The 25,229-nt window shown below is 44.6% G+C and overlaps 1 protein-coding gene across 2 annotated transcripts in view; it reads left to right on the top strand.

Annotated features, from left to right (window-relative positions):
* Window positions 1-5,948: 5,948 nt before the first annotated feature.
* Il1r1 (interleukin 1 receptor type 1) overlaps window positions 5,949-25,229 on the top strand; it is a 72,969-nt gene continuing 53,688 nt past the window's right edge. For both annotated transcript variants that reach the window (XM_047522310.1, XM_047522308.1), the window contains exons 1-2: window positions 5,949-6,250; window positions 10,313-10,424. The gene's annotated coding sequence lies outside the window, so the exon portion shown is untranslated. The remainder of the gene's footprint in view (window positions 6,251-10,312; window positions 10,425-25,229) is intronic.

Genomic DNA, 25,229 nt, shown 5'->3' with positions numbered 1-25,229 from the left:
TTTACCTATGTCCCTTCCCTTTTTGTCTTTCTTTGCTTTCCCACCATGGACCACACCCCTGAAACTGTCAGCTCAAAATAAACCTTACCTTGTCTAATTTATTTTTGTCAGGTATATTGTCACAGAGACAAAAAGTTGACTAACATAGCATCCAAAGTTTACTGAAATAGACCATGAAAGATTAAGAGAGGAAAAGAAATTGAAGTCTGTAGATCCAAATTTTGGTCGAGGGTTTAACCTTACTAACTTTAGTTTCTTACATCAAAATGTGAATGATGAGAAAATCCTCTGCCTGGCTACCACATTGATTCATTATCAGAGTAAAACAGAACCAAAGAACCCCAAAACTGAATCTCCAAAATCAGAGAGGCTAGAGGACATAATGGAAGCAATTTTATCAGATGGTCCTACCCATCCAACTGGTCATTGTTGGAATACTTCAAAGATAGGGAACATATCTTTGGGTTTGACCCATCTCATTACTGGACGCTGTTGTTAAAAGGGTCTTGCTTATGCTGGTTTCTTGAACTTTCTACCCAATTTTTCCATTTGCATCTCTGAGGTAGAGCAACTTGGCCCCCAGCATGACTTCATGGCTCTCAGGTGTCCAGATAGCAATGCCCACAGTCTACTGACAGGTGGGAGAGCCTGCTGGTCTTCTCTGGCCACAAGCAGCCCTTGCTACAGCGATGAGTGCGATGATGGGGAAATTCTTAGAAAGTAGCACTCTGGACCCGAGAGTGACTGCTTTCTTGTATTAGAAGTCACATCTTCACAAGGGCAGCTAAGCACACCCTCTCCTACCACACACAATCCACAGTGGTTTAGTTAATCAAGATCCCAGCTTTTGTTTGTGTTTCTATCTGTATTTTTGCTTTTATGTATGCCTTATCAAATTAGGTTTAGAAAGTAAGAATGGAATTTTGGATTTATGTAAAATTCCATTTGTTATGTTTGGTTCCTGGTTCCATCCTAACGGGACCTTTTGGGGTTCTGATTTTCTTACTCAGTGAATTCAAAGTCCATTTTAGTCCAGGTACTCCAGGAAGTGGTGAACTTGGTAGCTCTGCCCTTATGCTGTAGGAACCTGATCTGCACCTCCAGCTTCCTCCCCCATCTCTGGCTTGGTCTTGAGATATTTTTTACTATATCATGTCCTCCAGGAACTGCACACTATCTGTATCATTTTACCCATGCTCACTTAGTATTTTCTTTTTTTTTTGGCTTTAGATTCCAATTCTTCTTTCTATCTTGTGTATTAGTTCACTTTTTGTTGCTATAACAAAATACCTGAGACTGAGTAGTTTATAACGAAGCATATTTAGCTCACCTTTTGAAGGTTGCTAGTCCAAATAATAGGGTGCTGACTCTTGTGAGGGCTGCCATGGCTGCATCGTAAAATGACCACAGAGGGAGCATGTGCAAGAGGGAGAGATTACGTGGTGAGAGGGGAAGCCAGAGACTGGGGAGGGTGCAGTCTGCCTGAGGTCCCATGATATCTACTTAATCACTTCTGAGAGTGATACCTCTATTGGGCCAATCATCTTGCACTTGGCTCCACCTCTTAATTAAAGTCCCTATCCCCTCTTAACGTTGCCAACCTGGGGACTAAGTTTCCAATGCATGAAACCCTGGGGGACAAAGCATGTCAAAACTATAGAACCTTGAATTTTTTTTTTTTTAATGAATTCCTTCTTCCCTGCTCTCTCCTCTCCTGCATCCCTCTGCTCTGGACTCTACCTCCAAAGGGGGACCATGACCATGTCCACACCCTCTTTCCTGGGAGGCGAGGTCAGCTACACACATAGGAAGCAGGATGGGATCAGTGCCGGAAGCCTTCCCCTAGCAGCCGCTCTCCTGACTGACCATTTATCACAGAATATGGGAGATTATAAATGTATCTAACTCTGCTAAGCCCGTGGTCCATTTTCCTCACAAGACAGGAATTTGCAAGTGCTTTCAGGAAGTCCTGATTCACCAGGCTGCCTGCACTCTGCCTAATCTCCCCATCGAACAGAAGATGGAAGGAGCTCCACCAGTCTAGGCTCATTTAGTGAATTCCTGCTTTTCCTTGCCTGTGGTGGCTTCAGGGAGCACCAGAAGACTAGACCCTCCCTGACTGAAACCCTCTCAGAACCAGTAATGGACACGGAAGCCGTCTGTCGGGAAGAGGGAGGATGAGGGAGCATCCTCCTCAGAGGGCTGGTGGGAAACTTAGGGACACGGTGTGCTTTGGTGGACCGGGAGTCACGGGAATGGTCTGAATGGCCCGTGTGTCATTGGAACGGGAGTGAAATCAGCAGGCAGGCAATCAAGGCCAACTCTCCGGGCCAACCGCCAAGGTTACAAGGCAGCCCTTGGGCCCGGTGTGGTGACTGTTCTGTGTATGGGGACAAGGGTTAAACTGCAGAATGCGTCGCTGGAAGGCATTTTAGAGATCATCTAATTTAATTACAGAATTGCCAGACCTAATAAAACAGGCTTAGCACTTGAAGGGAGAGCCGAGACTAGATTCTAGGCATGCACGTTGGCACTCACATGCACATGTGTGCACACACGTGCACACACGCTCACACACGTGCACACACACACACACACACACACACACACACACACACAGCTGGACTGTCTATGCTTCTTCAGTCTCCTTTCACACCGATTGTGCTATATAGGAAACACATGGATTTTAATTACATAAACATTTTCTTAAATGCAAATCAATTCTGAATGTGAAAACTTTTCCAGGAAAACTCATGAGCTCCCTCTGACCTTTGAGTACACACATTCTGGAATTTTGTAAAGGCCACGTTTACCAATAAAATTGTGTTCTAATGATGTCTTCTGATAGCTTAATATTAATTGAAAACTCTGGGTGTGGCTTGGTGAATTCTATCCTCCAGCACTCACAAAGGACCCCGGAGTTTTTGGAGATTTTCCAGTAACTTCTGATACTGGATTTTTGTTGCCGTCTCTGACTCTTTGTGTCCCCTGAACTCTGTGAGGGAGAGAGCGCTGAGAAAACTCAGGCAGGATGTGTGTGTTCACTTGTGCATACGTGTGTGCCAAACAGGTTAATGAAAGTGGGCAGATTCCTGACATTTTTCTCTTTGTTGAGAAGTGGGAAGGAGAGAGAGAAAAAAATAGTATGGAGTAGAAAAGAGGACCAGAAAAATCCTTGATACGATATCTCCCCTCTCTGCTGTTCAGTAAAGATAATAGGCTTCAGAAAAATTGGGGTGACAAAGACCTATTTGAGGAGGCTGGTCCCTGAGATGGGTTGTGTCCAGTCCACTGTCTGCTAGACAGCAAGCTTGTTGGAACCAAGGGCTGGGTTTCCTGGCCTCTCTCACTCTTTGGGGCCTTGCAACTCTTGGGAAGCCAGAGGCATTTTGGGAATGAGTTTGGCCTCTAGCGCCATCTGTACTGGCCAGAGTCTGGGAAGAAGCTTGTTTCTGAGAGTTCCAGGGAGGGGCTGGGGACTCCCTGGCAGGCACGGTCAGAAATCTGCAAACCACCACTGGGGCAGTTTCTCCGTGCTGGTCTCTGGGCCTCTCTGCTGGCGTTCTCTCTTTATGGGAGGAAACATCAAAAGGGGAGAAAAAAACAGGAGGAGAAACAGGAGGAGGGATTGGAGAGGGAAGAAGGAGGGAGAAGAAGGCGGAGCGGGAGGAGCAGGGAGAGGAAGAGGGAAGGGAGGCAAGATGGGGGAATCAAAAGAGGGGAAGGGAGTGGAAGAGGAAGAAGGTGCTGGGGGAGGGGAGGAGGGGAAAGGAGGGGAAGCAGAGGAGGCCTGGGAGGAGCGGGGCGAGGAACAGGATGAACAGGGGAGCCAGGGGCAAGAGGACAGCAAGCTGTGTGAGAAGTAGGTCAGACTCCTCCCTGCACAGCGTCCGTCCCCGACTTCCTCAGCTGCTCATCGCTCACTGCTGAGGGTGCCAGGACACTTTGGTTGCAGATAATTGAAAAATGGACTCAAATGACCTGACTTACACACACGCGCGCATGCACACACACACACACACACACACACACACACCCCAAAACAAAACTAAGGAGGCTACATTGGCTCCCATCCCTGAATAGTCCAGAGGTAATATGGGTTGGATTTGTTTCTAGCACTTTCTCTGCCGTTCTCTAGAAGCCCTCCCTGTGTGGGGGCTTATTCCTCAAGCCGTGTCCCTCCTCGTCTTAAAAGGGGTGTCAACAGCAGTCTTCTTCTGGGGTCAGCTCCCCACCACTGTCAGCAGCAGCCCTGAGCCCATGGACACGGTCAGGAGTGCTCCTGGCACGGATGAGCTTTGCCCTGGGCGTGCCTGTCTCTCTGCACAGAAGGGAGGTTTACCCAGGTCGGCTCAGACCAGAGGGGCTGCCCCAGGAGTTGGGGTGGAGTCTTTCCCTCCCAAGGCTCCACATTGGAGGCAGGTGGAAAGTTCCACCCGACCTTTGAGAAATGTCTCAGATGTCTGTCAACAGACTATTTTCAGCAGTCTGTTGATTCATCAGAGAGCTTAGACTTGAACATTCACATTATAGATAGGTTAGAACAGTCAGCAAAACCTCTCTGGGAGCATTGCCTTGAACTTCGAGACCATTGTACTTAATGTTGTTATCATCCCTGTCCAAGGCCTAATTGGAACATTTGTGTTCTCAATAAGAAGTCATTAATCTACCAATTAATCACAGCTGCTTGGTCGTTGCCTAGAATGGGCTTTCCTCTGGGAAAGGTACCAAGAAATGTGAGACAGTGGCTGCTAGGAAATTACACAGGTCCTGAGTAGATAAGCCCTGTTCCCAAATAAATCGTGCTGAATCTCAGGTAAGACGTGAAGAGCAACACCAGATGGGCTCCACCCTGGCTCCATCCCTGCCTGGCTAAGAGATCTAGAGAAAGGTACTTGACCGGTTTCCTCATCTGTAGAACGGGACCAAAGAATTTAAATTTCCTAGAAGAAGGCCTGGCATGGATCAGTACCCACACTTGCTTTCTCTGTTATCAGCACGGAGAGAAGGCACAGGTTCTGAGCAGGAAGAATCACCCCAGGGAGCAGCGGAGGTATGCTTGAGAGTTCAGAAAATAGGAAGAAGGGCAAAGAGGCGGTGGGACACGTGCTGGGTAGGTTCACATGCCACAGGATAAGGAAGGAAATGGCAGAGTAGGAGTGGCTCCGACTTCACTTCCAGTAAGAGTGAAGGTGTAAATGAGGTCTTCTAGAGTCATTCGGATCAGTGCAAAGGCTTCTGGGAAAGGACAATGGAAGCAGCAATGGACATGCATTTGAGGCCAGCAGGCGGGGGCCTTGAGGGACAGAGTAGGAGCTTTGACCGACTTCCTCCTAGTCTGCAGGTTTTGGACAGCACCAAGCAGAGTGGGCTCTGCATTACTCTGAGAAACGTAGGGCACACAAGGGGTGATAGGGGGTGTCCCACGGTGGATCAGTCTGGCTCTGGCTCCCATCTCCCTACATCCTCCCTGCTCTACCTGCTGCTCTGGAGCATCAGCCCATTGTTGGAGGGCCGTCCCAACTCCAGGAGGCCGAGAAGAGACTCCCAGTGTTCCTTCTCAGGGCTCATGACAGAGGTGGTGGGCACCATCAACCAGAGGCCAGAGGCCTGGACAGGAGCAGAACCGAGTTCGGCGTGGTGGTAGTGGGGGGTTCCTCAGTGCAATTGCTCCATGAGGCTGAGAGGCGGGCAGAACCGGGAGGGAGACAAGACCCCAGGCCTGGCTCCGACTGGTCAGGACCCTGACAATGAGGCCACTGTCACCCAGCAGGCTTAATGCAAGATCACGCAAGGAGAGAGACAGCCTTGTGAAACGCTGGAGGTTAACGTGCCGTGGGGGTATTGGTGTTTCGCAAGGGCCTGGCACGTTTGCCGAATGATTCTGGCTGGCTGCCCAGCTCTGCGTTTCCTGTTCATAGTTCCCCAGATGTGTCACTGCTGAAGGATTAAAGCCCTAAGCGTCTCTCACAGAGGCGTCACCAAGAGCCCACTTTCTCTGAGTCGTCTGACAAGATATGAGGTGTCATTCTCGTGTGACACAGACCCTAACCCAGAGCTCTTTGGGAAAGGGGGAGAAAAAGATTAGCAAAACTACCCAGGACTGACTTTGAAATGTGCTTTTGTTTTTAATAACCAGCGTCAGCCCAGCAGGCTTCATTTGGGGGAAGAAACCTGCTGGATTATCCTGAGAGCCGCCGCTTCCTGCCAGGCTAGCCATTTCCAAATGCCCCAACCATGAACAGAAACGGTAAGATGATTAATTGCACACCCCACTTGGATTTTTTGGATGTGGCTCTGTATGCACATTTAACCTTCAGGTGTGTGCATGGCCACATTAAGAGATCACTTGTGATCATCTCTGCTTTATTTTATGTGAAATTGACCAAAAATACATGGGAAGTATAACTTAATACTGCATACTACTTATAAATCATAAAGTTATATGACTTTTGGAAGTATAGAGGGTTAAAATGAAGTGCATTATAAATAAGATCCGCTTAAAGTGCTGGTGTGAATGTTAGAATTAAGACATATATCACTTTCTACTAAGCATCTACAGTTTTAGAGGGGCAAAATCTCACTTAAAATTTTGCTGAAGCCTTAACAGACTTAGTTATAATGCATTGTGATCCCAGTGACTCAGGAGGTTGAAGCAGAAGGATCACATGTTCAAGGCCAGCCTCAGCAATTTAGTGAGACTGTCTCAAAATCAAATAAGAAGGGCCAGGGAATGTAGCTCAGTGGTAAAAGTGCCCCTGGATTCAATCCCCAGTATATAATAATAATAATAATAATAATAATAATAATAATAATAGAAGTTACAATGCATTGTGTTGGCAAGACTTATACTTGATTCCTTTGATAAAGGCTTAAAATGTAACATGAAAAGCTGAGGATGGACTCATTGTACGAAGCTTTGTGAAGGTTACGTGTAGATATAAAGACTGTGCCCCCTCAGAGGGGATTATAAACTCTGCATTTCTTATTGGACACCTTTACCTCCATGATTCCCAACAGTGTTGTTGTGGGAAAGAATAAGAAAATGGGACAGATTAGGAAAGATTCAGGGAAGGAACTAAGGGAACAAAATGAGGTTTATCACTCAATTCGATTCAGCTTATAACTCTACTGCTCTTATGTAAAATGCTGGTTTCCCACTGTTTGTGAGTGTGAATTGCAGGCTAGTGGGAAAGGATGCTCCCAAAGGAGCAGCCAGTGGTGGCCAGGTGTGGCAAGTCACCAAGAATCAGCTGGAGAATAATGGCAGGTGTGTCCGGTGCCAAGGATTTCTGTTCACTATAAATGTGTCCATCTGTTGGAAAAAGGAAGATGCGATTTCCCAGAAAGACAGAGGAATGCTTCCTGAGATGAACCTGACCTTCCAAGTACTACATGCAGCTGATCTTTGAACCCATGAGCCTTATTTGCACAAGTCCAGTTAGTTTACTTGGGAGAGAAACTTGACAGCCAGGGTGAAGGAGCGTTGGAGACCCACTTTTTAAATATGCGCTTCAAAAATCAACACCAATAACACATGCTTATGGTCAAAAATAAAATTTAAAAAAAGAATACATTTAAGTAATCTAAAAAGATAAGAATAGGAACACATCCCCGTGAGAGAAATTCTACAGACTGAGCATCCCTCGTCAGAACATCTGAAGTCCAAAATACCCCTAACTGGATTTCAAAGCTCTTCAGGTTGTGAGATCAGGGATGCTTAATTAGTAAAATCTATTCCAAAATTCCAAAATCTACAAAACTCTAAAATCTGAAACACTTCTGGTTCCAAGCATTGGATAAGAGATACTCAACTATACTAACATTTTGGTGGGTATCTTTTTCTCTGAATATATTTACATTTTATCCTGTGAATGCAGTTTATTCCATGCATTTACCTCTCATAAATATATTCTGAGCACCTTGCTGTGGCAATGAATTTCTTTTCACCAATGCTTTTAAATTAGATTGCATAGATATTGACCCATATTTGATTATTTACTTTTCCATTATTAACAGTTTGAAAACTAACATCCTTGCCGCTACAGCTTTGGGTCTCTTCACGAATATTCCCTTGGGATAAATTTCTAGAGGTGAAATTGCAGGATGAAAGGACAGGAGAATTTTTAAAGCTCTTGAACTCTGCTGCTAGACTAATTCTGGGCATGTGCTGTTAATTTATATGCCCATCAACACTGCAGGAACACCATTTCTAACATGTTTATCAGCATTGGGTTTTACCATTAAAAAAAAAAAAACAAACTTGTACTCATGGAGATAACTGGCAAAGGCTATTTTATAGTCCTGGTTTACTTTAAGGAAACCCTTAGTAAAACCTTCTGGCTTCTTATTTTGTCCCCTGGTGTTGGGCTTCTTACGTTTTTGGTTACTCATTGCTAAAGCGATCGCCTTTTATCGTAACTCGTGTCAACCCAATTTCTGAGGTCTGTGGCCTCATTTGAGGTCTCTCAGAAAGTGTGCTGAGCGTGACGGAGACAGAGGCTTTTGCTCTGACTTTGTTCTGATGAACCACCCGGGCTAAACCTCACTTTTATGATTTTTGCTCTGTTTTTAGTTGTGATGTTTCTAGAAGTTCGATGCAGTGCTACCTATCTGGAGTCCCAACTACTCAGGAGGCTGAGGGAAGGGGACAGCTTGAGCCCGGGAACTCAAGATCAGCCTGGGCAGCATAGTGACACCCTGTCGAAAGAAAGAAAGAAAGAAAGAAAGAAAGAAAGAAAGAAAGAAAGAAAGAGAAAGAAAGAGAGAGAGAGAGAAAGAAAGAAGGAAGGAAGGAAGGAAGGAAGGTAGGAAGGAAGGAAAGAGAAAAAGAAAAAAGAAAAGGAAAGGAAAAAAATAGAGAGAAGGACTGTTTTATCCATGCCACAAAACAAGATAGAGGATCCTTTTTTTCTTAATAGAAAAAAAAATGCAATTGCAAAATTATTTTATTATTGTTGTTGTTGTTATTACTACACACTGAGCATCCCTATCCAAAACGCTTGGGATCCAAAATGCTTCAGATTTCAGAGTTTTTCAGATTTTGAATAATCGTGCAGATTTTACTGGTTGACTATCCCTAATCTGAAAATCCCAAATCCAAGATGCTCCAAAATTTCAAACTTTTTTCAGCACGTTGGTGCTCAAAAAAATGTCAGATTTTGGAGCATTTTGGTCTTTGGATGTTTAGATTACAAATGCTCAACTCGTATAGTTTATTTATAGTGTATTTTTTTTGTGCTTGTGTGCGGTGCTGGGGATTGAACCCAGGGCCTTGTGCTTGCGAGGCAAGCACTCTACCGTCTGAGCTGTATCCCCAGCCCCGGTATAGTTTATTTATAATCTCCCCTTCTATAATGTATAGTTTCTGAAGGGCAGCATGCTGAAACTTTGATGATGTCTTCCAGTTCTGAACTTGGAAAGTGTGTGTGTTTGTGCGTGGGTGTTTATGTGTTTGGGTACATGTGAGTATGTGTGTGTTTGTGAGTGTGTGTGTTTGTGAGTGCGTTTGTGTTGTGTGTTTATGCACACCTGTGAGTGACAACATACTTCTTGGTTCTTAGATTCGTCAGCAGCGTTTGGTGTGTTCCAGAGCACATGGAATACTTTAGATTAAAAATGGTTTCAGATTTGCTAGTTACTTATTCCACTTGAGTCCAGGACCATGTGCCACGCTCTTCACACTGTGTTGTCATCCCTGGGCCTTGTGCTGGTCCCTGGTCTGACAGTCTGAAGGACAGGGACAGGTTTCATGTGTGTCTCCCTCTCCAGGGGCTGGTGTGGGGCCCTGACATCCTTAGTAATTGCTTTGTGAATGAGTCAATAAAAGAAATACAAATATGTTTCCCCAATTCTGCAGAGAAAGGAACATTCCCAAACAGAATCACAGACGATTTTAAGACTTAACCCAAATGGAGGGCTTTTTTATTTTTTATTTTTTTGGAGCAAATGGATTGTTTAGTTTAGATGGATTTCAGTTTCTAAGGGGTAAACTCCTAAAAACTCTGAATGAGTTTTATTAAGCAAATAAAGGCAAGACAAGGTAATTCTGGCAAAATGGAGAACACAGTCTTTTTATAAGGACAAGTCTCCTGGAGGTGGTGAGAATGTGAAAATCTTTAAGGGAAAAGGAACACAGACGTTTACTCTGACTGTAAAAATAGGGGTCAAACTGACATTTAAGAATAGTTCAGACTCGGTCCTGAATAATAGTAATAGCTAATACTTAATAGAGTATTAAGTATTATGTGAGACCTGACTCTGAAGTACCTCACATTAACATATAAGTAATTGTTATTATCTTATTCTGCAGATTAGAAAACAGAGGCACAGAGAAGTGATTTGCCTGAAGTCACATGAGTAGGGAGGACAGAACTGGGATTCCAAGTGCAGAGTCTCACTGTGGAGCTCAGGGGACCCTGAAGGTAGGTCTGACTGAAATTTAGAGACAATGGCGTGTGGTTTGGGGGCTGCTGCTGATGTCTGCGCTGCTTACTTGGGTCTATAGTTATCACCACTGAGTCTCCCTTAAGGGCATTAACTGTTCTTGGTTTTTGACATATACTATCTCACATAATTCTTACCATCTTGCAAGGTTGGTGCAAGTTGAGCATCATTAATCTGAAAATCCAAAATTTGAAGCTTTTTGAGCACCCACACAATGCCACAAGTAGAAAGTTTTACACTGAGAAACTTGGTTTCATGCACAAAATTATTAAAAAATATTATATCAGATGACACGTGTAAGGCATAGATGAAACATAAATGAATTTTGTATTTAGAATTGGATCTCATCCCAAAGATATCTCATGTATGTGCAAATGTTCCAAAATCTGAAGGGAAAAAAAAAATCAAAATCTGAAACAGTTCTGGTCCCAAGCATTTCAGATAAAGGATATTCAACTGATATCATCATCTAGGGACAGACATGCTGAGACCCCGAGAAGTTCAGCCATATTCCAGTTCTGGGGCGAGGCGTGCCCAGAGGCTGAGAAGTTAAGTGACCCCAGATGACATCTAGTGATGAAAATCCATCAATCCACACCAACTTTCATTTAGCTTCTAAGAATCGGTGCCACGTTGTCCTGGATAATTGAGTGCTGTGCTGATGCCCTTGGTTCTTCCATCCAAAGGTGCTAATAGTCCAGTTCTGCTGCATTTGGAGGTCTGAGCCTGGAGACTCAGCCAAGTCACCTGGCTAACTTAGAGGTTATGGAGGGCTCAGCTTCCATTTCCCTGAATCTACATGGGTCAGTGCAAAATGTTCAGACCCAACCCTCCCTGGCAGACCATCCAATTTACCTTGTCAACCCAGATACGATGATGTTTAAAATACGTGGAAAAACTTTACTTATACCTCCTATCCACTGAGCCTCCAGTTTTCACCAAGGAAGTGCGGAGTCTGTCTCAGAGGAGGGTGGGGTGAATATGGTGAATACTGGCTTTGGAGAGGAAGCTGACTCCATTTTCTCCTGGGTAACTTACCTACCTTCTCTTTGTTAGTTGTTTCAGTTATAAAATGGAGATATGAACATAATTAAAAGTGGAATTTTACTTATCTTTTTTTTGGGGGGGAGGGGGTGCTGGGGATCGAACCCAGGGCCTTATGCTTGCAAGGCAAGCACTCTACCGACTGAGCTATATCCCCAGCCCCTTTACTTATCTTTTGGTTAAAAATTTCCATAAGATTTTGGAATTCTTAATTTTGGGGGAGGGGAGTACCAGGGATTGAATTCAGGGGCACTTGACCACTGAGCCACATTCCCCAGTCCTATTTTGTGTTTTACTTAGAGACAGGGTCTCACTGAGTTGCTTAGTGCCTCACTTTTGCTGAGGCTGGCTTTGAACTCACGATCCTCCTACTTCAGCCTCCCAAGCTGCTGGGATTACAGGCATGTGCCACCAAGCCCAGGAGTAGATGACACATGGTTTACTTCCTTTTGAATAGATAACACATTTGAAAAACCTATCAGTGACGCCTCCTCTCTCCCTCTTCTTCACTGGAGGGTGACTTTTACTAAGAGTTTCTTGTATTTCCCTTCCTCTTTCTCACTAGCGGTGTGTACTGCTTTGCACCATCTTCCATTTCTGTATCTGATGAACTGTATTTTTAACCTCTTGTTGGTTGTGTAAGTTGCTTGCAGTCTTGATACTGTAGCCACTGTCGCCATGAGTAACACATGTGTCACAGCCTGCTCATGCCATTTTGCAGAAGTGCAAGAATGTGTATCTGTGGACTAAATTCCTGAAAGTGTAGTTGCACATAGGCTATGGGATTTGTGATTTTTAAAAATGTTTTTACTGATGCATTATGATTATACATAACAGTAGGGTTAGTTGTGACATACTCATACGGTACATTTGTGATTTTGACATATATATTAAGATCTCCTATCCCATTCCTCTCCAACTTATACCAATGAACCCTCCCACTGGGGATGTTGGAGACAATTTTTTCCTACGTGCTCGTCAGTGTTGTACGTTATCAAGTGAATTTTTATTAAATTCTGGTAGAGTTGAAGGGAAAAGAGGTGAGCTTGGTGTGCTTTTAAATTTTCCTCTCATATCATGGCTGAAGTTGGGTACCTGTTCGCTTGGCTTAAAACACTTTTGTGATCATCACTTATTAATTCGACAAATATTTTTGCAGCCTTGCTGTGTGTTCAGCCGTATGAATACAAACATAAGTTTGCAATTGGGATGCCGTGGTGGGTGAGGGGGGTCTGGCTACTGCCAGGCAGCTATACAAATCGGCACACACTGTGGCAAGCACCATGAAAGAGACAGGCAGCTGAGGTCGTGGCTAATGGCCGAGATCCACCTCGCTCTAGTGATCAGGATTCCTTGGGGGAAAGAATAAGGTGACTCGAGGAGGAGCCGGGAGGCAGAGGGCAGAGGACACAGCAGCCTGAGGCCCTGTCTGAGGAACAGAATGAAGCTCTCTTTGTGGCTGGTGGAGGGAGAGAGAGGAAGCTGGGAGGTGAGCTGGAGGCCGAGGCTGGATCATGGGTATTTCAGGTCAAGGTAAGAGACTGGATTTTATTGAAAGTTTTGAGCTGGGAAGATTCAACTGGAGCCTGTAAACATTGCCTGGTGGACTGTAATTGCTCACCTGGATGAGATCAGGGACGCACGGTTCCTATGCATGAGCACATGTTGGATTTGCTGTGCCATCTCTTGCCTCACCCCATGCTCACTGAGAGACTAGTGACAAAAACTTTATCTCCATATGTCCATGGAGATGTTTTACAAAAGTACATTCTACCTCTCCCCAAAACAACTCCATTTGCAAAGATCTTGCCACTCAGTCATTTAGCCATTATTTCGTAAGTTACTAAGTAGTTTTTTTTTTTTTTTTTTTTTTTTTTTAACAATTGGGGGGCTTGAATCCAGGGCTTTGCACATGCTAGGCAAGTGTTCTGCCACTGAGCTACGTCCCCAACCCGGACAGGCCATTTCGACACATGACTCCTGTAGGTCCGGTCTCTGCTGAACAATGCTGTAGGTGCTGGTGATGGTGAGTGGAAGAGGGGGTAGAAAGGAAAATACAAAGATAAAGAAAACTCAGAGAAGTGTATAGTTCAGTTGTGAGATGAAATTAAATGCTTGCAATCAAAAAGAATACAGGCACCTGGTGAGTGGAAGGCCCGCCACCCACCTCTGGGTTCTACATGAGAACTCTGGCTTTCCGTGTGGGCCCCTGGTAAATCTGCTGCTGGCAGTGGGGTGGAAGGGGCTGCGTTGTGCTGGGGACTGGGGACCAGGAGACAGCTGTAGGCTGCAAGGTCAGCTTACAACTCAGTGAGCTTCACCTCCTGGTCAAGGGACAAGAGAGCAGGGTCTGCTTCTGAGAAGTGACTCCACAGGGGGTGACTCAGACAGAATTGCCCCAATCAGACTGGACAGGGATTAGGGTTGTCAAGTGAGCTTGCTGGGTAAAAGAGGCAGCAAAAGGAATGTAGTTGTCCTAATTATCTGGAGAGCATTGCTTCCAGAACCTTCTGAGGTCACCAAAATCTGAGGATGTTCAAGTCTTATATAAAATAGAGTAGCATTTGCATAGAACCCGTGCACAGTCCTCTGTATACTTTGCTTCAACTCTAGATTACTTAAAATACCTAATATAATGTAAAGGCTTTATACATAGTTGTTATGCTATACTGTTTTGGGAACAGAAAAAAGTTCTGTACGCATTCAGTAAAGACACAATGTTCTTTTTTTATTTTGTACATTTTCAGTCCACAATTGGTTGATTCCATAGATGTGAAATTTTAGATACAGAGGGCAGATCGTATTTACAAAAGAGAAGTCCAGAAACATATTTATAAAACTTGATCTATGTCTGTGATAGTCATTGAAAAAAAAATACTTTAGGAGTCAGAGATTTTTAGGTTTTTGGTTTTTCTTTATAGGTTTGCCATGATATGAGTGTGTGCCTCCCCCCAATTCATAAGTTGACTCCTTCATCCCAATATGAAGGTTCTTCTGGAGGTAATTAGTTTGTGAGAGTAGAGCCCTCACAGATGGGATCAGCCCCATCATAAGAAGGGGACAGAGAGCTAGCTCAATTTCTTTTGGCCATGTAGGGATTCAGTGAGAAATCAGCTCTCTGCAAACCAGGAAGTAGGCCCTCACAACACCGGATCTGCTGATATCTTGATCTTGTACCTCCAGCCTCCAGCACTGTGAGAAATTCATGTTACTTAAACCATCCGGTTCAGCTTGTTACAGCAACCTGAATGGACTAAGACTGTCTGATCAGTGTATGAAAGCAGCACAACTGGCTTTAAAGATGAAAAAATTCAGTAGGGATTTTAGCAGATTTTACGTCTTAATGTTCCAAGAATTGAGGACCCAATGAACGACGTTACCATGGGGCTGGCACATTTGTGTGGGCACCTTGTGTCTTTTGTGGATGTTTGACTTCTTTTAGTAGTCAAGGGGAAATTTTTGGACGTGAACACAGTTATGAGTCGTCCTCTCTCTTTTTTGTAAAGATGCTGAACCTCTTGACACTGGGTTCCTTCTCGTCTGAGACTGGTGGTGTTGCTTTTGGTGACTGGAGCCGCTCAGGCATTTATCCCAATAACATATCCTAACATGGGCCACAAAACCAACATATCTCCAAACCATAATTACACCCCCAGAGATTGATGTGGCTTCCCTAATTCTATTCCCGGAGTTAGTGAGAGGGTAGAACTTGACTGGAAATCCTGGGAAAACTATTCTTAGATGTTTTCTGGCCTGTGACTTTATTTTCTGGCCCCTCCTTCTCTCTAGCTCTGTCCGAGGCTGGTGGGAAGCCATGCCAGTGATTTGCAGCCATCCAGTCCTGGGTGGCTGTCCCCACAGCATTTACCTCCCTGGCCAGGCATGCAGCTTGTTTGTAGTTCCAGAACAAACAAGAATTGGCAATCTTCAGCCTCCTCCCTCCATGACTGGGAGCTTTATGAACATTACCTGTATCCTCTACCCAGGTTTTATAATTATCAATTTTTCCCAAAGGAAGTGGAGGCTTAGTAGCTAAGTTTCTTCAGGTCACAGCAAATAAATAGAAGACTTGGGATTTGAACATGGGTCTGTTGGACTCTCAAACCTCTTTCCGTGTCCTGGTGTTGAAATGGTATGATGCCCCGAGTTAGGGAGACAGTAGTTTATGGAACAGTGTTTGTAAGAGGTATGGACGCTTCTCAACTTATGGCAGGGTCGTGCCCTGAGAAACCCACTGTGAGTTGAAACTATCCTCAAAATGCATTTGCTTCTCTTCTTCATCACTTAGCAGCGCAGAGCACTGTGGGGTGTTGGTTGCTTTCCCTGGTGGTTGTGGGGCTGTGCAGGAGCTGCAGCTCACTGCCGCCGGCTGGCACCAGGAGAGTATCACACTGCACATCAATCATTAGCCCAGGAAAAGATCCGAAGATCCAAATTCACATTCACAGTATGGTTTCTACTGAATGGGGGTCACTTTTTGTGCCAATGTAAAGTTAAAAAAAAAAACAAAAAACAAAAAACAAAAAACAAATAAACACACCTCCCATGCACATACACATAAACTGAACCACTCTAAACCAGGGATTGTCTGAAGTTGGAGGAGTGGGTACTGATTTTCAGAATTTGTTCACATCAAGCCTGCGACTCACAATCCCTTCCACCACCTCTGAGAGATCATCTAAATTGGCACATATTATCTGTAAGCTAGTTTAAAAATTTTTTGGTACTGGGAAGTGAACCCAGGGTCGCTTAACCACTGAACCATATCCTCAGTCTGTTTATTTTTTAATTTAAGACAAGGTCTTGTTAAGTTGCTTAGTGTCTTGATAAGTTGCTTAGAGCCTCGCTAAATTGCTGAGGCTGGCTTTAAACTTGCGATCCTCCTGTCTCAACCTCCCAAGCCACTGGGATTACAGGTGTGTGCCACCATGCTCAGCTGTAAGCTAGTTTTAAGAAGAGGTGTTTTATGCAAGCTTGATTTTTTTTTGGCTTACAAAAGGTTCAGGTAGAGAGTCTTCGAAACCTAAAATAAATACAAATGAAATAGATAATTAAAGTACACATTCAAGTATCATAGGAACTCAGTAGTTTATTTCTTTGGAATAGTTAGACTCTTCTGGAAGTAGGTGGGAGAAACCTGGTTTTACAAATAGCATCATCTGTCTGTTATAGTCTATAAAACCATGTGCAAAAATTCACAGGATTTCTTCCCCAGAGGGAAAATACAAGAGTATCAGCAACAGTGATAGAATGTGTATTGAAACTTACTTGACTTAAAAAATTGCATGTGAACTTGCCATAACTACCTTTTTGAATGAATTTCCTTCAGGGTTTAAGTATTTCTCTATATTAGTATCGTGGTTCCCGAGCTGACTCATAAGGCAAAAGGGAGGTTACATTTTTGCTATTGTAATAATGTGGGAAATTACATTCAGCATCACTCACCATACTTGAATAGATCATCAACCTCAAACTCTGAGATTTATTTAACTTCAAGATCAGAATTCTGAACTTTTCCCATAGTTGAAAATTTAAAAAAATTTGGAAAGGTAATATGACAGAGTATATAGAAACCAGGTTCATAGGACATTGAAAAATTCTGGGGCTTTGGGGCAGAAACAGGCACTTCCTTTAGTCTGCAACTGATGTCCATACAGTGAGTTGTTGTTTTAGGGAAATCTGGTGGGTATGAATCAGTCCCTGGAGCCAAACTTTCTTCCCCAACTTGCTTTGGTCTGCCAAGAAGACACAGAAAATTGGCATTGCTGCCTGCAAATAGGATCAGATTCTGCTGAAAAGAATCACTCTCCATTTTATAGGTGGTAGTGTTCAATCCTGGTTGCACACTGGAATTACTTGGGGAGCCTTGACAAATACTGAGGCCTGGGCCTCACCCCTCAGGTTCTGATGAGATGGGTCCAGATGCAGCCCAGGCTTTCAAAACTCTCCTGATGATTATACCGTGCAGCTAACACCATGTAAGGTGGCTTGAGAGTCACTGACCCAGGAAGTATTCAGTCATCAAGTCAGTAAATTACCAAGTAAACAAGAAGCTGGCTAGATCAAGCTTGTCCAGAGAGGTTGCCAGATCCCACCTGCTTGGAGCATTTAGGGTTGTTTCTCAGAAAACCTTGTCCCTGGAAGTTATTAAAGGCCCTCTACCTCCTGAGCATGCCTGCCATTTTCTAAGGCACCGTGGGCTTAACAAATGTAAACGTAGCCATTTTCATTCATTTGGCAAATATTTAAACATCTGCTCTGTTCAAGCTACAGTCGATGAGACAGAGTTCATCTTTAAATATCTAAGGAGCAGGGGAGAGAAGAACTCAAGCAGCAAGAAGTAGGGGTTGCCAAGTCCAGCAGATGGGGGAGATAAGAACTGCCCTGTTTCGGAGGCGTTGCCAGTTTCTGCTGGTGGAAAGGCCGGGAAAGCCTAATCATCCTCAGCAAAACATGGTACAGTATTTGGACGGGTCTTGAAGAGTGAGGAGGGACAGGAGGGCCAGAGCTGGAAGAATTGGAAGGGTGGTATTCCAGGAAAAAGCTGGAGACTGGGGAAGCTGGGAAAGGCGGCGAGGAGAGAAACCGGTTTACAAAAAATTCAGGGAGGCGGAGGAGGGTTGGAACCAGTGAGCGGGCCCAGCTCTATAGGAGACCCTGGGGGGAGGCTCTAACTTCTGAGATTGAGCCAAAGGACCCCTGGGGGCTTGCTCAGCACTATTTATGTCGCTAATTTGGATCATTAAGAATAAAAGGGAGTGTTTGGGTTTCACTGTCCAGTTTAATGAGGTGGAAAAGAAGTCCTGACAGGTCACACTGGGGCCCCACCCTCTGCTCTGCATGGGTGAAGCAGGTGAATCTAATCAGGGCTCACCACGCTCCCCCTAATCTTTGCGGCCATGTTCCTCTCTCTCCTTCTAGCACTTTCTTGGTTCCTCCTTAGCCGCCCACCTGTAAAAGAAGTTCAAGGGCTTTACTTTTGCCCCCACATAATTTTGGTGTCAAAAGTAGTAACAGCAAAACCTTGAAGATAGAAAGCAAAAGTTTGTTAAGGTTTCGGATGTTAGCACAGCACGTACTTAGCACTTTGGGTCCACTTTGACTCTTCTGTATATGCGGCAATTGATTTTATTTTTTTCATACTACAAAGATAAAGTATAAGGGTCAACCAGATGTGGGCATAAACAGCCAGGACTTCTATAAATGATGTTTTTGGATTAATTTTATGCATCTGAATGCTCTTCCACGTATTCTGAGAAGCCTGTGAGCGCTTCTGGTGATTCAGTCTGAAAGGGAATTGAGGGAGATGGACTTTCCTATAGCTGAGATCACTTTGTTGAAGTCTGATTTTAAGTAATCAAAAGGTATTTACTGCATGTTTTGGGCTGTGTTGGAAATGTTAGTGTCTAGGAAAAAGAACAACAAAAATGGTGGTCCTGATAAATCTCTTTACCTCCTGATTTGCTTTTCTTTCCACTGGGGGGAAATGGGTGGAATCTCATGAGCTAACTTTCTACATTTGGCCCTAGGGTTTCCTTTATGACAAGGCTAATATTTTGCTAGATTAAAATTTGCATGTGGATAGTTTCTTAGTTTCACTTCCTAGTGTTCTCATATTAATTCATAATTCCCCTGTGACATGTTTGGCCACGTTTGGAAGAATCTCACATAAGCAGGGAAGAGAAAAAACTCACTTTAAAAAGATACTTCATTACATATGAATCTCAGATACATGACTAAATAAGAAAATAAAATATCGAAAGGTCTTCGTCTCTATCTCCCACTCCACCCCTGGAAAGCCTTAGTTTTAATGTCTTAGTTTTAAAGATGGAGCAATGTTGTTCCATATCTATACATTTGCTCATCAAACTGCCTGTCTGGTTCGGGATGGGAAGACATCCTTCCTCTATAGATTATGCACTTGAAATGGTAGCTGCTTCTCTGCCTATCTTTGTGGTCCTCAAATAATAACAAGAAGAAGTACCTCTGAGGTGCCAGTTACCACAATAAGCCTGACATGTATATTTTTGCCATGAGCTGATGAGGAGACTGAGGTTGATAAAGACCTTCTGGAAAGAGCAGAATGGGGGGTCACCTCTGCAATGACTGTGCCATTTGAAGGCCCCCTTAAGATGTGTAAAACGGATTTCTCAGAAATGATGTTTGCTTGTGTGGGAACGCTGCCGAGCAGAAAACACTTACTGTGTCCAGTGTTCCCAGCACTTGAGTTTCAAAAGTTGCTTTCTCTTATTAAGACCTTGGAAGAGTACCAAAGCTGCTACCTCCCGGGAGTTTTCCATCAGAATCAGTCCTCTGGCACGGCAGAATGTGACAGAAAAATATACACAGTGACATAAAAAGATATATTTGGTCTCTGCCCCCATTTCCTAGCATGGAACTCAAATTCCCTCAATCTCCTGGGAGGTAGGAGTGTCTTTGTTCTAAAGAGGCAACCCTGGCTGGGATCCTTGGTGCAAACTGGTCACTAGGACAATCAGGCTGTGATTAGAAGCTTGGGACTTTCTGCCCTGCACCGCGCTCCTCCCCACACCTCACAATCTTCCTGCCAGGGGAGACTGAGTTAGCAACTGATCATGCCCACAGGAAGAAGGTTCTAAAATCCCTGACTGTGGGGTCTGCAGAGGTGTTGGTTTGTTGATCACGTTGTGGGCAGAGCACCAGGAGAGGATGAGGACGCTTTGAGTCCTTTCCCATATACCTCGTGCTGTGCATCTCTTTTCTGGCTGTTCATCCATCATCATCTCCCTTACTATATAAAAAGTGGGGCAAAGTTGTTTCCCTGGGTTCTGGAGCTGTCTCAGCAAGTTATTGAATGGGCGAAGGGAGTTAGAGGAACCTGATTATAGTGGTCAGAAGTACAGGTGACAACCTGCCCTTGCTGTTGCTGTTCTCAGTGGAGGGCGATCCTGTGGGCCTAACCTGTGGGGTCTGTGCTAACTTCAGTTAGTGTCACGGTTGGACCGCAGGCCACCCAGCTGGTGTCAGAGAATTGTGTGGTGGAGAAAAAACACATCCATTCACCTGGTCACAGAAGCGTGTTGAACATGAATATAGAGAAGGGAGAAAATACTCATTTTTTAAATCATTTTTACATATATTTTTAGATTGCTTAAAATGCTCATACACTCTCTAAGGAGTGAGGAAAATATTTATGGGCTGGCAATGGGAAAAATGTAACATTGAAGTCAGGTTTTTCAATGATACAAACACACCTAGTTAAAACACTAGCTCCTTACTGCACTTCAGAAACATCCCTTTGTCCACGGAGGGTTTGCCCTTCCAAAATATGTTGTGTTGGCTTGTGAGGTTGGGATATTTACTATGGAAACAAGGTTGCACTTTCCTTGGTCTGCTAAGAATTAGAAAACAAATTTTGTACAGTCAGTAGGTTATTGCTTTAAACTTCATTGCATGAGATTAACTGCATGAACGGAGACTGCAGTAACAGTCTCAGAAGGTAATTTAATATTCATTTAAGTGCCACATGTTGGGAAAGATGTGCACCTGGTGCCAGGTGGCTTTCTCGGCCTGGCAGGGATTTAGTTTGAAGAGCCTTCACGGAAATTACACAAGTCCAGACCCATAGCAGTTGGTTGCATAGGGAGATTTTATTTCATTTTATTTCCCAACTTTATTGAGGTGTGATTGACAAATAAAGCTTGTGTCTATTTAAGATGTTCAGCATGATTGGAGATACGTGTGTACTCTGAAATGAGCACCTCTCCTGAGCTGGCGACACTGTTGCTACCTCAGTTGCCCTTCTCTCTCTCTCTCTCTCTCTCTCTCTCTCTCTCTCTCTCTCTCTCCCCTAGGGTGAGAATCCTGGAGACCAGTTCTCTTAGCAGACTGCAAGTGTACGATACAAGATAGCTCATGGAGCCACCATGCTGTTCATTAGGTCCCCAGGACTCAATCACCCCACAACCTCAAATTGTCATCCTTTGACCGGCGTCTCCCACTCTCCTACCTCTGCCCATCCCACTGTTCTACTCTGCAAATCATCCTGTGGCATTAGCCCCAGTCAGAACTCTGCAACTCGCGTGGACAAGTGGTGTCAGCCTAAAGTGGCCCAATCCCAAAGCCTCCCCTGAGGTGGGGCCCCTTCATCTGCTGTCCTGTAGAATTAGCCGCCAGTGCTCCTTGCTGGGTCGGCCCCGTCTCTCGGGTGTTGGAGTGGATGTCCTTCAGTACAGAGCCTTGACACATGTGCCGTGTGAGTGTGTGTGTGGGTGTCATGTTTGTTGCATGTATTTTTTATGTTGTATGAATGTGCATGGTGTGTGTTTCTTGTGTGTGTGTCATGTGAGTGTATATTGTTTGCTGGTGAGTGTCATGTTTGGGGGGTGTATGTGTTGTGTACTCTGTGTTTGTTATGTGTTTCCTGTGTGTTGTGTTGCCTGTGTGTTGGGCGTATGAGCTGTTTGTGGTATGTCATACGAGTGTATGTGGTGTATGTTGCATGAGTGTGTTGTGAGTGCCTATTGTGTCTTTCATATGCCGTGTGTGTAATGTGTGGAGTGTGTGGAGTGTGTCTATTGTATGAGTGTGTTGTATTGTTGTATATGTTGTGTGTTTGTATGGCGTGTGTGGTGTATGTCTGTTGTATGTGAGTGTGTCATATGTTGTGTGACTGCCCAGTGCCTGGGATAGAGGTGACTAGGTGCACGCTCACAAGTGGATCTTGAGCTCCTTACGGTCAGCCCTGAATTTGCTCGCGCTTCTGTCCTTTGGCATTCCACGGAGTCAGCACCGGCATGATGTGTGGGGCTCCCCAGCTCAGCCTCCCTGGGGCAGACTGATTTCTCCCAGGTCCATCCTCTCACCTGCTGCACCTCACGCCCCATTCGGTGTGTTGATCTTTAATTGTCTGCTCACACCTCACAGAAAGTAGCCCAACTGTCTTCAGATACACCTCATGTACCTAGAACACAACCTTCTTCAGTATGTGCACGATAAAACTTGTATTTGTTCAGTGATTAATAACATTTGTTTAAAGATTAAGTGAGTTCCAATATGTCTGGCCCCGAAGGAGGTGTTGCTATCTGGGCCCAGTATACTTGAAGTCTAAATGGATCTCGGTAAATAGCTCCCCAGGGGTTTTCCTTGTTCCTTCTCTTTGGCCCTCTCATCAGTCTGAGGTCCTGCAAGGTTGGTGAAACTGGCCTTTGGTGAGACTCCTCATCCTTCCAGATCCAGGGCGATGTCCCCTTTGGATCATTGCTATATCCTGAGCACTGCACGTTGGCGCGGTGTGAAAGGTCTCGCCAGACTGGCCCGTGGGAACAAACCACAGACTTCACCAGTGCCCACAAGAGTGGAGGCCCCAGACTCCATCCTCCCGTTCCCTCTAAGTCACTGCCTCCACATCCCCGTCCGTGGGCCCAGACACTTCAGCAGCTTCTCTGTCCTACTAGAGGCAACTCTGTCCGCTGGCAGCACTTGGGCCTCACTGCCAGCACCAGGTCTCACTGCCAGCACCAGGTCTCACTGCACAATGCCTTACAATTACGAGTGCCGGGGTCAGGCATGGGCCGGCTTCGTCCAAGGAAAATATCATAGGCCCTATTCAAGGTGCCTCCGGGAACCCAAGAGCAAGGGCGCAGCTGAGCTTCCTAAAGGGCTGGGAGCAGCCCGGGGCCGCCGCTCCTTGCTCTCTCTGAAACTCTGTCTCTGAAACCTGACTTTCCTTGGAGGAAAGCCGTCTCCCGGCATCTTCAAATCTGGACGATACTTTGACTCTATCTGCAACACATGGGAGTCAGTGCGTTGCTTTTTATTTTTGATGCAAAATTCTTAGGAGAGATAGTGTGACTGCTTTAGCTTTGAATCTAGTGAATACTCCTGGCCCAGTGGATCTCAGCCAAAGGTGTATTTTGGGTCTACACCTGTAGGTTGGAGGTGGGGGTCAGGGAGATTGGTTTACTTTTCTATGAGATAGAGGTATGATATTGACGAGTAGCATCTACCCACAGGCATCTATAAATGGTGTAGGCGTCTATTTCCTTGAGGTGGCATTGCATTCTGATCCGATGTGTATGGATTCAACCGAGGATACTTCAGACTCTTAGCCACGGATGCTCCCGTTCAGTGTCATCTGTATTACATGAAACCTACCCGTGTCTTATTGCTGAAAGTGTTAGGAAGCAGGGGTTGAGCCCAGGGTTTCCCTCATGCTAGTCAAGCACTCTGCCTCTGAGTTACACCCCCAACCCATGCTCTTTTTTTAATAAATATTTTATAACATCCCCTTTACTTTGTTAAAATGAAATTCACTGATACCTACACATTATACTAAAAAATTAATTATCCTAACTAAAGAAGAAATAGAAGTTCTTACATGGACACATGAATGAACAGGGCTGAACCAGGAGGGACAGAGAAGCTGGCAGATGTTTGCAGCTGCATAGAGAAATCTGTAATGCAACGGTTATACATGATGGGGAAATGCCATATCTCATAGGACAATCAAATATCCTGGGTGGCGCACACATCAATAATGTAATTTTTCTCCTGTGGTAAAAACAAAACAAAACAAAAAAACTTTAATAAACTTCTAGAAAAAAATTAAGCTCAACTTCCCTTTGATTTACATAATAACTGCATTTCTGGAAACTTCAATACACACTAAAATTATACAAAAGACTTTACGTGACAGAGTTTGGTTTTTGGTTCCAGGTTCTGATTATATCTATATTTAGATCTGGGAGGATATTTGAAAGATTTGTAGGAGGGGCGGCAATTTATTCTGCAGTGCTATTGTGTGTGTTGCAGAATGTCTAGTAGCCCTAAATTCTGTCCACTCAGTGAAGCATGTGCCTAAATACAGACAAGCAAAAATATCCCTCGGCTCTGTTTGTAAGTTGCTTCAGCAAGTCCATCCCATAGAGACCCATTTTATCTCACAGTCACAGGAATAGAAAGACCCTAGGGATCTTCTTGCCTTATTGGTCTGAGCTATTGGTAGCCCTCTAAACAGGCTTTCCAGGCACTGTCTGCAGAGATTCTGCCCAGGTAGGGTTTTAGTGTCTGGAAGACCTTGCTGCCTGGCCAGGTGTGGGGCCCACGGATGGAACGCACCCCTCTGATTCACCATGTCCCTTTACCTTATCTTGGGCCAATTGACTGTCCAGCTAGAGTTTGAAGGAGCTGTGTTTCAGTGCACAGTATCAACAGCGTCAGTTCTCTTCCTGGTCACTGCAGAGGTTCACCTCCCAGTCTAGAAGACAGCTAAGCATTGGAGGGAGTGCTCTAAGATCCTGTGCAAACCCTTGTGGACACTTGAGTGGCAGTCAGGAGACCAGGGCTGGTGATGCAGACTCGAGTGTTCTCCATTCTCTGCTCCGCTCACTGTCGTGTTCAGGTCCCCACTGTGTCAAGGATGAGAAACACTTTGCCCCAGGTCTTAATCCTTTGAGGTTCCCTTGGCTGAGTTAGTTCCTCACCTACCTTCAGAAGGATGCAGAACAGGGGAGCATCTTAAAATTAAGACCTGCCTATCCATGGATGCACATGGTGAGAGGAAATAAAGATGACTGGGAGAAATGTAACTGGTGAGAAGAGCTGGGGATGAGAACAGAAAATATTAGCGAATGAAAGGGACTGGAAAATACTAAAACCAAGCAAGAGGACTTTTAGTGGGCAGTTAAGTGATACATTCATCCATTCAATAATATTTAAAGTGCATGTCCACATGCCAGACTTTATTTAAAACAATGATA

This window comes from Sciurus carolinensis, chromosome 13 (genome assembly GCF_902686445.1).
Source record: "Sciurus carolinensis chromosome 13, mSciCar1.2, whole genome shotgun sequence".
Lineage (NCBI taxonomy): Eukaryota > Metazoa > Chordata > Mammalia > Rodentia > Sciuridae > Sciurus > Sciurus carolinensis.
This window is presented reverse-complemented; position numbering and strand designations above follow the sequence as displayed.